The sequence below is a fragment of the Rutidosis leptorrhynchoides genome, chromosome 3 (assembly GCF_046630445.1).
Source record: "Rutidosis leptorrhynchoides isolate AG116_Rl617_1_P2 chromosome 3, CSIRO_AGI_Rlap_v1, whole genome shotgun sequence".
NCBI classification, from domain to species: Eukaryota; Viridiplantae; Streptophyta; class Magnoliopsida; order Asterales; family Asteraceae; genus Rutidosis; species Rutidosis leptorrhynchoides.
In genome coordinates, this window is record NC_092335.1 from 205,970,445 (window position 1) to 205,983,482 (window position 13,038).

The window sequence follows — 13,038 nt, forward strand, 5'->3', positions numbered from 1 at the left end:
TCACTTACTTTTCACATACGTTTTTATTTTACATGCATGAATTAAGGGTCTAAAATGATCGTACCTCATTATTTTTATCTATTTATTAACGTAACTATTAATTCGTATCTATTTATTGAAGTAACTACTCCATTTATTTTGAGTTAACCTAAAAAAAAAACTTAAATACTCTCTCCGTCTCAAAATAATTGTTCTATTTGATTTTTTATGGTTTTTTGCAAGGTTGTAAAAGTCGCGAGTCGGGGACGCATCTGGATGCATCGGTCGAGACCTAAAAAGGACGCGTCAACCGGGTCGGGGGACGCGTCGGGGACGCATTGGTCGTTGACCAACGTTGACTTTATTAATAATTTCTTAAATATATACTTATATATAAAATAGTTGATTATGTACCATAAATTTCTTAAATAAGAACTCGAATTTAAAAATAATCAAACTTCAAACTCAATTAATGTTACCGAGTACATAATCAGTAAGGACACAGAGAAAAGAGCGGGTCAAAAAATGAAAACAACTCATAATTTAAAAATATATCAAATCTTGACGAAAAATTTGACTGACTTTGACCATTTTTGACTGTCTTTAACAAACTTTGACCGAACATTTAGCTCTAACTGTCTTTTGAGTCGTTTTCTGAAAAACGGGACGGAGAACCCAAAAAAATGACGCATCGGCCGACGCGTCGGCCAAGTCGGCCGACTTTTACAACACTGGTTTTTTGTCTTCAACTTTGACTATAACACAAACCGAAATAATTATAGTTAAAGTTAAACAAAAGATTAAAAAAGTCAAATGAGACAATTATTGTGGGACGGAGAGAGTATTAATTTTTAGCAAAATTATTATTATTATTATTATTATTATTATTATTATTATTATTATTATTATTATTATTTTTATTATTACTACTATTATTAATTATTGATATTTTTAAAGGAGGTGATCCTCACACACCACTTTTTGATCTATACACTTTTGTACCATAAACTTACAATTATATCCCTATATTTATCTAGGGAATTGAATTTCTATTATTATTATAAACATAAGTAAGGGTATAATAGCCAATTAGGTGTGTATGGATCAAAAAATAGTTAGTATGGATCAAAAAATAGTGTGTGAGGATCACTTCCCGTTTATTATTAAGTATTATTTTGTAATTTTGTATTACGGAGTACTAAACTTAATTGTATCCCATATTACCATGTAATCTAATTGTTGGTCAACCAACACATGACGTAATTGACTAGGTTGCTTCTTGAATGAATACATAGCATTAAACGATGACGTTTAACACAAAGCTACAATCATTAAAACTTCAAACGACTAAAAATCTCGTGAGTTTTAGTGTTTTGTACCATAAACTTACAATTATATCTCTACATTTATCTAAAGAATTGAACTTCTATTATTATTATTATTATTATTATAGACAGAAGTAAGGGTATAATAGCCAATTAGGTGTGTATGGATCAAAAAGTAGTGTGTGAGAATCACTCTCCGTCTATTATTAAGTATTATTTTGTCATTTTGTATTACGGAGTACTAAACTTAATTGTATCCCATATTCCCATGTAATCTAATTGTTGGTCAACCAACGCAGGACGTAATTGACCAGGATGCTTCATGAATGAATACATAGGATTAAACGATGACGTTTAACACAAAGCTACAATCATTAAAACTTCAAACGACCAAAAATCTCGTGAGTATTAGTGTAGAAGGTAATTGACCAGGTTGCTTCTTGAATGAATACATAGGATTAAACGATGACGTTTAACACAAAGCTACAATCATTAAAACTTCAAACGACCAAAAATCTCGTGAGTTTTAGTGTAGAAGTGAATCATTAAAACTTCAAACGACCAAAAATCTCGTGAGTTTTAGTGTAGAAGTGAAATAGAATAGATGAGCAACATAAATGGTGGGCTACTTCGGTTTAGTTGGTGGAGGGGTTTAAATTCATGATTTTGAAGGAGAAGCAGCCCCTTAGGATAATTTAATTTGAATAATTTTTATTTTTATTTTTTAATAACCTACTATCTTATATATATATATATATATATATATATATATATATATATATATATATATATATATATATATATATATATATATATATATATATATATATTCTTAAAATAATAATTAAATAAAATCAATATATAATCTATAAATAGAATTGAAAATTGCGGACGAATATGACATTATGTCAAATAGCATTTGAGTTAATATGATCACTTGCAGCGATGTTAATATATTAAAATATTTATTGATTGACGTATTTTTTTATCACTATTTAATATAAATTCACCAAAAAAATTTAACGGCTACTTAATATAAATTCACCAAAATATTTTAACGGATTTATCTTTTTGTTCGCCGCGAGTTAGGTTCCCCTGCCATCACCGTTTTACTCGAAATAATTTTGCGAACAAAACGCAATAAATTTTATTCGAAACGGAGCTTCGATGCACTACCAACGGAGCATTTATTTTTTGCAACAAATATAGAAGTGATTTGAATTTACAGTTTAAGTCCTTAAAATTTTTATGAATACACAAATATAACTATTATAATATTAATTATACACGATAACTCCTCCGAGTACCATTATTTTACTGAAATAACTAACAACTTTTTTAAAATTAAACTCGCGGGTTACATTTTTATTCAAAAAATAATTGTATATAATTAATATAACTTATACTTTACTAATGTTACGTTCCATGATAAATTTTCAATCTACTTTAAATATTACATAGTATATAATTTATATATCAAAAAGATATTAATGGTAATAAAAAAAATTGTAGATATTAAGTTACTAACACCACTCAAAATCACTTTTAAAATTTGTCAGCACAACAGGCTCTTAAACTCAAAAGAACTTTTAGAATTCGTCAACATCACGGGCTCTTATACTCAAAAGGAATTTTTAAAATTTGTCAACACGAGCTCTTAAACTTAAATGAATTTTTAAAATTTGTCATCACCACTGGCTCTTAATTAATTCTTATACTTTTTCTGTTTTTTTAGTATCGCTATTTACATACCAATATGAACTGCAAATTACATTTTTGCACGGTTTTTTACACACTCGTGCAACACACGGGCTCAAAAACCTAGTGTATATATATATATATATATATATATATATATATATATATATATATATATATATATATATATATATATATATATATATATATATATATATATATATATATATACGTGGTAATTTAATAACTTTACTTATGTGATAGTTTAACTAATGTAATTTTTGGAATGTTCCATTGAATTAATCTGATATTTGAAATCTAATAAATTAATATACTGTTATATATTTTTATAAGTTAGTTTTTAATTAATTAATGTGTGGGTCTAGTCTTTCTAAAGAAATATGTAATGGTTGGTAGCAATTAGTCGTTTTTAGTTTTTCGGAGAAAGTGTTGAGGTGGCGCTGACATGCAGTTCAGTCTTTTTTAAAAAATCATGTCATAGTTGAGAGTGGTCTAATTGTGAGTGTGGAATACGTGAAGATCGTGTGTGGAATGTGTGTATCCAACGTGTGTTATAATAAGGGTTTCGTGCCCTATTAATAGGTGGACATCTTTGTTCTTTAGTGTCACGTAATAGGATAAAGGGAACATGCTCTAGCCACGTCGTACTATTTGTTCTGTAAAGCTTGAAAAGTTCAAGTTCTCGCGCAGTCTGCCAGCTGTTTACACAGCCATCGTGCAGACTAATGCACGATCTGGTAATCGTACAATGTTGGGCTCGTGCCAACCACCTGTGGTGTCTTTTGTTGATTTGTGTCATGCCTGTAAACTATACGTTATAGTCCTTGATTTAGTATTTTCGACGATTCTGGTTTAGCACAGGTAACGTCGATTTTGGGAGCACTCACGTCGATGGTGCTTGGCGGATCATGATCGTGTCCAGGGGCGAATCTAGTAGTTACTCCGAGGGGTCCCGTGACACCACCAGTTTTGAAACTTTTTTTACAAAATATGATTCGAAATTGCATAGGACACCACTAAATAAAATTGTAGGACCCCATATATTTTTAAATTTTATTATCCTACAATTTCGACCAAAATGGACCATTAAGATATTTGAAACTAGCCCACTTAATTTGATTTTATATTATAAGCCATAAAATATTAAATATTTTATATATAAAAACAACAAACGCACGTGCATATGACTCCCTTTTCTTATTCTAATTTGTGACATTTAATCACTTTTTCATTGCAATACGTCACCCCACCTCTCACCTCTGTTTTGTTCTTGGATCTTGGCAAAGTGACAAAGATTTATTTCTGCAACTACAAGTTACTATTACCAACATATCTATGGTACAAATTACTTGCTTTTATTATATATCTTTAACTAATTTTACTTATCTCAAGTTCTCAACATTATTGATTTCAGTTATTGTAAATTGAAATATATGTTAATTTTGTAAAAACTTTGATTTCTAATAATATTACCTAACTTTTGTTACATGTTTGTGTTTTTGTCGCTATAAAACCCGACCCGACCCAAACACGGTAAATTTTTGTTCAAGCAAGTTATCGAAAAAAAAATTTAGGGACCCCATTGAGTTCGAATCCTAGATTCGCCACTGATCGTGTCGTACACATGGCGCGTTGTAATACTGATAATGCTAAAAACGAACATATATTTCATAGCATTATCCTTCAAGAAAGACAAGCTTTTAATTGCAATTGTTCTATTTACAAGTGATATTCGTTTAAATATTAAAAGGTGAAGACAAAAGACAGATTCGACGAATTGAAGACACAAATGACCACAACGCTAAAAAGTACAAAGTACAATCAAAGTGGTTCAAATTATTGATGAGAAACGTCTAAAAGTTATAAGAATACGAGCCGCAATACGCAAAGTACAAGATATTAAATAGTACGTAAGGACGTTCGAAAATCCGGAACCGGGACATGAACCAACTATCAAAGCGCGACGCAACGGAGCTAAAATTACAAGTCAACTATGCACAAGAATATAATATAATATATATATAATTATATATAATTATATATATTATATTATATAATAAATAAATCAAGCCGCCCACGTTTTTAATCAACAATGTGAGCTGGTACAGCTGGCCATGCGATCGCATGGCCAGGAAGAAGAAAATTCATGCGGTCGCATGAGTTACTATAGCTGGCCAGGTTCTATAAAAAGTCAGTTTGCTCGACGAATTGTGTACACCATATATTATCTATCTCTTACTCTCTTAAATATATATTATATTTATATTATAATTTTAATATTAAAGTTTATTAATAATAAAGTTATGGTAACGAATGTTGTAAGTTTGTAAGTCGAAACTCTGTCCGTGTAACGCTACGCTATTAATACTCATTATAAGTTATGTTCAACCTTTTTAAATTAATGTCTCGTAGCTAAGTTATTATTATGCTTATTTAAGCCAAAGTAATCGTGATGTTAGGCTAAATAATAAAGACGGGGTTATTGGGCTTTGTACCATAATTGGAGTTTGAACAAAAGACCGACACTTGTGGAAATTAGACTATGGGCTATTAATGGGCTTTATATTTATTTAATTTAATGATAGTTCGTTAATTTAATATAATGATTTACAATTGGACGTACCTATAAATAACCACATACACTCGATCGGACACGATGAGCGGAATATTTATAAGTACTAATAATCGTTCATTTAACCGGACACGGGAATGGATTAATAGTCAATGGACTCATTAAAACAGGGGTGGATTACATACAAGGACACTTGGTGTAATTGTTAATAAAGTATTAAAACCTTAGATTGCACACAGTCGATAACTGATAATGCTAAAAACGAACATATATTTCATAGCATTATCCCTCAAGAAAGACAAGCTTTTAGTTGCAATTGTTCTATTTACAAGTGATATTCGTTTAAATAATAAAAGGTGAAGACAAAAGATAGATTCGACGATTTGAAGACGCAAATGTCCAAAAAGCTAAAAAGAACAAAGTACAATCAAAGTGGTTCAAATTATTGATGAGAAACGTCTAAAAGTTACAAGAGTACGAGCCGCTCAACGCAAAGTACAAGATATTAAATAGTACGAAAGGACGTTCGAAAATCCGGAACCGGGACCAGAGTCAACTCTCAACGCTCGACGCAACAGACTAAATATTACAAGTCAACTATGCACATGAATATAATATAATATATAATTAATTCTTAAAATTATATATATATTATATTATATATAAAACTGTCGGCAAATAAACAAACAAAAGTATGTGAGCTGGATTCCTGCTCCATGCGATCGCATGGCCTGGAGGCCTAAATCCCATGCGATCGCATGGCTTACTTTTTCTGGCCACACTCCTATAAAAAGCAGTTTGGTGCTCGAGTAAAACACATCTTTCTCTAATCTATCTCTCACTCTACGATATATATATATATATATATATATATATATATATATATATATATATATATATATATATATATATATATATATTATAATTTTAATTTAATAATAATAAGGGTATGTTAGCGAATGTTGTAAGTGTGTAAGTCGAAATTCTGTCCGTGTAACGCTACGCTATTATTAATCATTGTAAGTTATGTTCATCCCTTTTAAATTAATGTCTCATAGCTAAGTTATTATTATGCTTATTTAAATTGAAGTAATCGTGTTGTTGGGCTAAATATTAAGATTGGGTAATTGGGATTTGTACCATAATTGGGGTTTGGACAAAAGAACGACACTTGTGGAAATTAGACTATGGGCTATTAATGGGCTTTATATTTGTTTAATTGAATGATAGTTCGTTAATTTAATATAAAGATTTACAATTGGATGTACCTATAAATAACCATATACACTCGATCAGACACGATGGGCGGGATATTTATAAGTACTAATAATCGTTCATTTAACCGGACACGGGAATGGATTAATAGTCTATAGACTCATTAAAACAGGGGTGAATTATGTACAAGGACACTTGGCGTAATTATAATTTAAGTACCCAATTAGTTGGAATATTTGACTTCGGATATAAGGATAAATTGACGAGGACACTCGCACTTTATATTTATGACTGATGGACTGTTATGGACAAAAACCAGATGGACATATTGAATAATCCAAGACAAAGGACAATTAACCCCTGATAATAAACTAAAATCAACACGTCAAACATCATGATTACGGAAGTTTAAATAAGCATAATTCCTTTATTTCATATTTCATCGCATTTTTATTTACTGTCATTGTATTTAATTGCACTTTTAATTATCGTACTTTTTAATTATCGCACTTTTATTTATTGTCATTTTATTTATCGCACTTTTAATTATCGCACTTTAATTATTGTCATTTACTTTACGCTTTAAATTAAGTTTTATTTTTAATATTTTATATTAGGTTTTAACTGCGACTAAAGTTTTAAAATCGACAAACCGGTCATTAAACGGTAAAAACCCCCTTTTATAATAATAATACTACTTATATATATATATATATATATATATATATATATATATATATATATATATATATATTTATACAAATATAGTTTTAAAAATATAGTGTTAAACTTGGCTAGCTCCCTGTGGAACGAACCGGACTTACTAAAAACTACACTACTGTAAGATTAGGTACACTGCCTATAAGTGTTGTAGCAAGGTTTAGGTATATCCACTCTATAAATAAATAAATAACTTGTGTAAAATTGTATCGTATTTAATAGTATTTCGTAATAAAAATATAATTATTTCGTATACACCTCTACGCACATCAAGTATTTTTGGCGCCGCTGCCGGGGAACTGCTTAAACGCCAGGAAGCGAAACGTTATATATATAAAAAAAAGATTTTTATTAAGTTTAATTTCTTTTTGTAAAAATACGTTTTAAATATTAAATATATATATATATATATAAATAAAAACAAAAAATATATATTTTTAAGAGTTTGTTAAATATATATATAAAATTATAAAGTTTCCTTATTTTTATTTTTAGTTTGTAAAAATATAAGTTTTTATTTAATAAATATTTTATATAAATATTAAAACAGAAAAAAAAATAAGTTCGGGCTACACTGTAGCAGCCCAATTTGTGAGCTAAATATTTGGGCCATGCGATCGCATGAACCCGAAGGCTAAAACTCATGCGACAGCATGAGAGGTTCTGACACGCTGCTCTGAACCTGGTACAGCAATAATTACGGAGTATTAATTATTATTATTATTATTATTAAAACCCTAATTAGGGTTATTTATTAAATTAATTAATTTTAGTTTTAATTACTTTGTAATATTTAGTTTAAATTAGTTTTATTAATTATATAAACTAATACTTTTATAAAATAAATAATATAAAAATAATATTTTTATAAAAATTGTATTTTTTTTATAATAAGTTTCTTTTTATTTTTATATCTTTTTAATCGTTAATTCGTAATATTTATATTTTTTCGCTCGTAACTAGTTTTAAGATATAGTTTTTGCCATAGTTATTTTTATTTCTAGATTTTTAGGCGTTGTCGTAAAATTCCTTAAGTGCTTTTTCTTTAGACTAAGATTTAAATGCTTTAGAATTTTGCGACGCCGTTTTAAGATTTTAGTACTTTTTAAGTTATTGCCGTTCTGGATATAGTATTCCTTTTAAGCTTTAATACTTTTAGACGCAACTTTTAATTCTTAGATTTTAGACTTTTAAGTTTCGACGCGCTACGTTCTTTTTATTATTTTTCGACCTTTTATTTTTTGACATTTTCCGACGCGCTTTTTTTCTTTCTTATTTTTCGACGCTCTAGTTTTTAGGACATAGAATTTTCTATTTCTTCTCTAAAATTTCTTTAAACTTCGACGAAAAATTATTTTAAGCGGTTAAATTGATAGACATCCAAAATTTTCTGGTTCGTAGTAATAGTTGGATTTGTTAGTGGCGAGTTGTGGGCTTCCGATTTAAAGGGTCCTGGCTACCAGCTGCATCTATTGCTATTCGAAACGTGGGCAAAATCAGAAAAGTCTATTAATTTGATAACTTATTTAATTTTTATCTTTTATAACTAATAGGATATTCAGTGAATGCACCGAGCAAAACGTTCATCACCTTTTATACGTTCACCACCTGTAACTCGAACAAGACATCTAGCCAATATTGTCGCCGTTGATTTTTCTTTAGAATCGTCATCCAGTCGATCAAGTACTCCAATTCAAATTTCCGATAATCCATTTTTTGAACCCGACCTCACAATTGAGAATTCGGAGGATATTCAGGGACAATTCAGAGATCCTGAGCCATTAATCTTTCCTCCGGAATCACCAATCATTCAAACAGAGATTGTCGAGGAACAAACCATTAAATCAGAATCCTTTAGTGATTCAGATTCAACAAATTCAATCATGGAAAATCTGGAACCTCTAAGTATGGAAGACCAAATGAGAGCTAATCACGCAATTACTCAACCAGACATTAATGCGCCAGATTATGAAATCAAAGGACAAATCCTACACATGGTGACTAATCAATGCCAATTTAGTGGTGCGCCGAAGGAAGATCCAAACGAACATCTTCGTACCTTTAATAGGATCTGTACTCTATTCAAAATCCGAGAAGTAGAGGATGAACAGATATATCTCATGTTATTTCCCTGGACTTTAAAGGGAGAAGCTAAAGATTGGTTAGAATCGTTACCTGAAGGGGCGATTGATACATGAGATGTCTTAGTTGAAAATTTTCTTAAACAATTCTTTCCGGCATCTAAAGCCGTAAGACTTCAAGAAGAAATTGTTATGTTCACACAAAAGCCAAATGAAACTCTATATGAAGCTTGGACAAGATTTGGAAAGTTATTGAGAGGATGTCCGCAACATGGTTTAGACACTTATCAAATAGTACAAATATTCTACCAAGGATGCGACATCACTACAAGAAAAGACATCTGAAGAAAACCGCAACTGAAGCTTACAAAATTATTGATAATGTAATGACCCGCACTTTTTCGATCGTTCTATACTTATAAGAATAATATTTACATAAATTAAACCTTACCAACATGATAAGCAATCCAAATTGATGAGATTTATGTTTTTGAAAAGAGTTTACACAACGTTTGACCATCTAGTTTGACCGATGATATCACGAACTATACAATATATGATAATTATACGTTTGTGTATATATATGTATACATACATATTTAACATGATCTAAGAATGTTATAATATCTTATTTTGTATTAATAACAATAAGTTATAAGTATATTTTGAAACTACTAACTTAAGTTTTCAAAACGATAACCATACGTAACGTTAATTGACATAAATACTTATGACCTATAATGTTTATACATATATCGTATAAGTAATGTATTTAATCACTTTTTAAGGACTTAAATACATAAAACAATATAAGTGTATTCACAAAAGATAGCTATATTTGAATCCTCATTCCATTTTTCACAAAATTTCTATACGTATATCTAGAGTATATGTACTCGTATCATACCTAGCTCCTATACGTATTTACTATTGGTATATACACATCAAATCACCACCAACCAGCCCTTGTTCAATGCCTTATGTATAAGGTAACTCTCTTGTTCATGCCTTATGTATAAGGTAACTACTTTTGATGTTTAGTATGACTAATTACATAAAAATACAACATGAAATTTTGTCCATGTTTTTCCATTAATCATGTTTTTATGGCCTTAAATACATCTTCCATTTTCAAATTTTATTACCTCATTTCTTTAACCAAAAACACACTCTTAAGAAACTCCATAACCATTCAGCTAGTATCCATGAAGATCTAGCCATAAAAACATCACTTAAACACCATAAGAAAAACCTTACAAAAACACTTCAAGAATCCTTTCAAGAACACAAGTTTACTTCAAATCTTTCATCCAACTCCATCACTCTTTTGGTTCTAGATTTTTACTTCTCTTTTACAGCAATCTTGTCCAAGTAACTTGAGGCAGTAACTTTGTTCATAACCTGATTCAATTCATATATATATAGCTATCTTATTTTGTGGTATAAAATTTTAACAACAAGAACATAGTTTGAATGTTTTCAAACTTGTTTGTAAACTAAATAGATCCTTCTAACTTAACTTTTAAAATACTTCAAGACCTGTAATATAACATAAATATATGCTAATTTAACAAGGTATAACTTGGTTTTTCAAAGAACACCTTAAAAACTGAATTTACGACGTCGGAGTGTAACCGGGGGCTGTTTTGGGTTGGATAATTAAAAACCATCTTGAACTTTGAATTGGAGGTTTATATTCTGGAAAAATGATATTTCTTATGAATATGTTAACACATAAAAATTTCATGATTTAATTCAAAGTATAAGTATTTTTAGAAAAATGGTCATTAAATGATATTTTTGTAACAAAAATGATTAACTTCATAAGTTTCACTAAAGTTTGACCTATGACCTGTGATTTCGAATACAAACTAAGGTATTTACAGTTCATATTCTTAAAGAGGGACTCGATCCAAGGAAGTGGCAAGTTGAACCAACGAAAACGGAGTTGTAACGAAGAAACTATGACCAAAACGAGATCGGACATCTAAGACTAGTTTAGCTACGAAAATAATTGGAGAAAATTAAATAAATCACATATTTTTAAAATAACATGATATTTCATATATATATACTCATAATTTAATTTTATATGGTTCAGGATCACCCGTAAACAATACGAGAAGATTAATCATAAGATTCCCATGATTGTACGCAACACGTCATTTGACAACACCGGTACTTTATGTACGCAACACGTCATTTGACAACACCGGTACCGTGGGTCAAGATTAATCTCGACCAATACATATACGATGGGGGTTTTTATTTATTTCGATGGGGGTTTTATTTATTTATTAAACACCTAAATATGAACCATTAAAAATTGAATTGCTAACTACGGACTAAGAAGACATTAAAAGTATTATAAGTATATATATGTGACGATTGTTTAAAATGAAAATATATTGATAAATTATATATGGATAGGTTCGTGATATCAATCGGAGACCAAGTCAAAATTACATATCTTCAAGACGAAAGTGAGTATATAGTCCCACTTTTAAACTCTAAGTATTTCGGGATGAGAATACATGTATTTTATGTTTTACGTTATGGACACAAGTAACTGAAAAATATATTCTACGTTGAGTTGTACCACTGGCATACTTCCCTGTAGCTTGGTAACTACTATTTACAGCGGTATTGTAAACGCGAATCCTGTTGATAGATCTATCGGGCCTGACAACCCCAACCGGACTGGACGACCAGTATTCAACGGTTGCACAGTACTTCGTTTTGTGACTACACTTGGTACGGTGTAGTAAGATTTCATAATAAAGGGAATATGCGACGTGATTAAATGTTAAGTATGGTTACCAAGTGCTCAACCACTTAGAATATTTTTATTAAAACGTTTATATATGAAATCTTGTGGTCTATATATATATATTGCTGCCGGCATTAAACCTATATCTCACCAACTTTATGTTGACGTTTTAAACATGTCTATTCTCAGGTGATAATTAGAAGCTTCCGCTGCAACATGTTGAATTTAAACAAGATCTTGAGTATGCATATTTGTGTCAAAAATAAAACTGCATATCGGAGGATTTGTAATGTAAAATATGCTAGAAATCGTATTGTTATCATCACATGTAAAGTTTGTAAGTCTAAGATTATCGCTAAACGATAATCATCTTTTTATTGTCTAAAGCTTGTATTAAAATAAGAGTTATGGTTTGTAATGTAAAATAAATGCAGTTGTTCTTTTAAAAATGTCGCATATAGAGGTCAATACCTCGCAATGAAATCATACGTTATCTAACTCGTTCTTATGGTTAAGGACGGGTTATGACATGTGGTATCAGAGCGGTGGTCTTAGCGAACCAGGTTTGCATTAGTGTGTCTAACCGATAAGTCGTTAGGATACATTAGTAAGTCTGGACTTTGACCGGGTCTGATTTAAAAACCATTGCTTATCATT

At 30.1% G+C, this 13,038-nt stretch overlaps 1 non-coding gene across 1 annotated transcript; it reads right to left on the bottom strand.

Annotated features, from left to right (window-relative positions):
• Positions 1–9,782: 9,782 nt before the first annotated feature.
• Positions 9,783–9,889, bottom strand: LOC139903384 (small nucleolar RNA R71). The gene has a single exon (XR_011778207.1). It is a non-coding gene; the product is annotated as a small nucleolar RNA R71 (small nucleolar RNA).
• Positions 9,890–13,038: the final 3,149 nt, after the last annotated feature.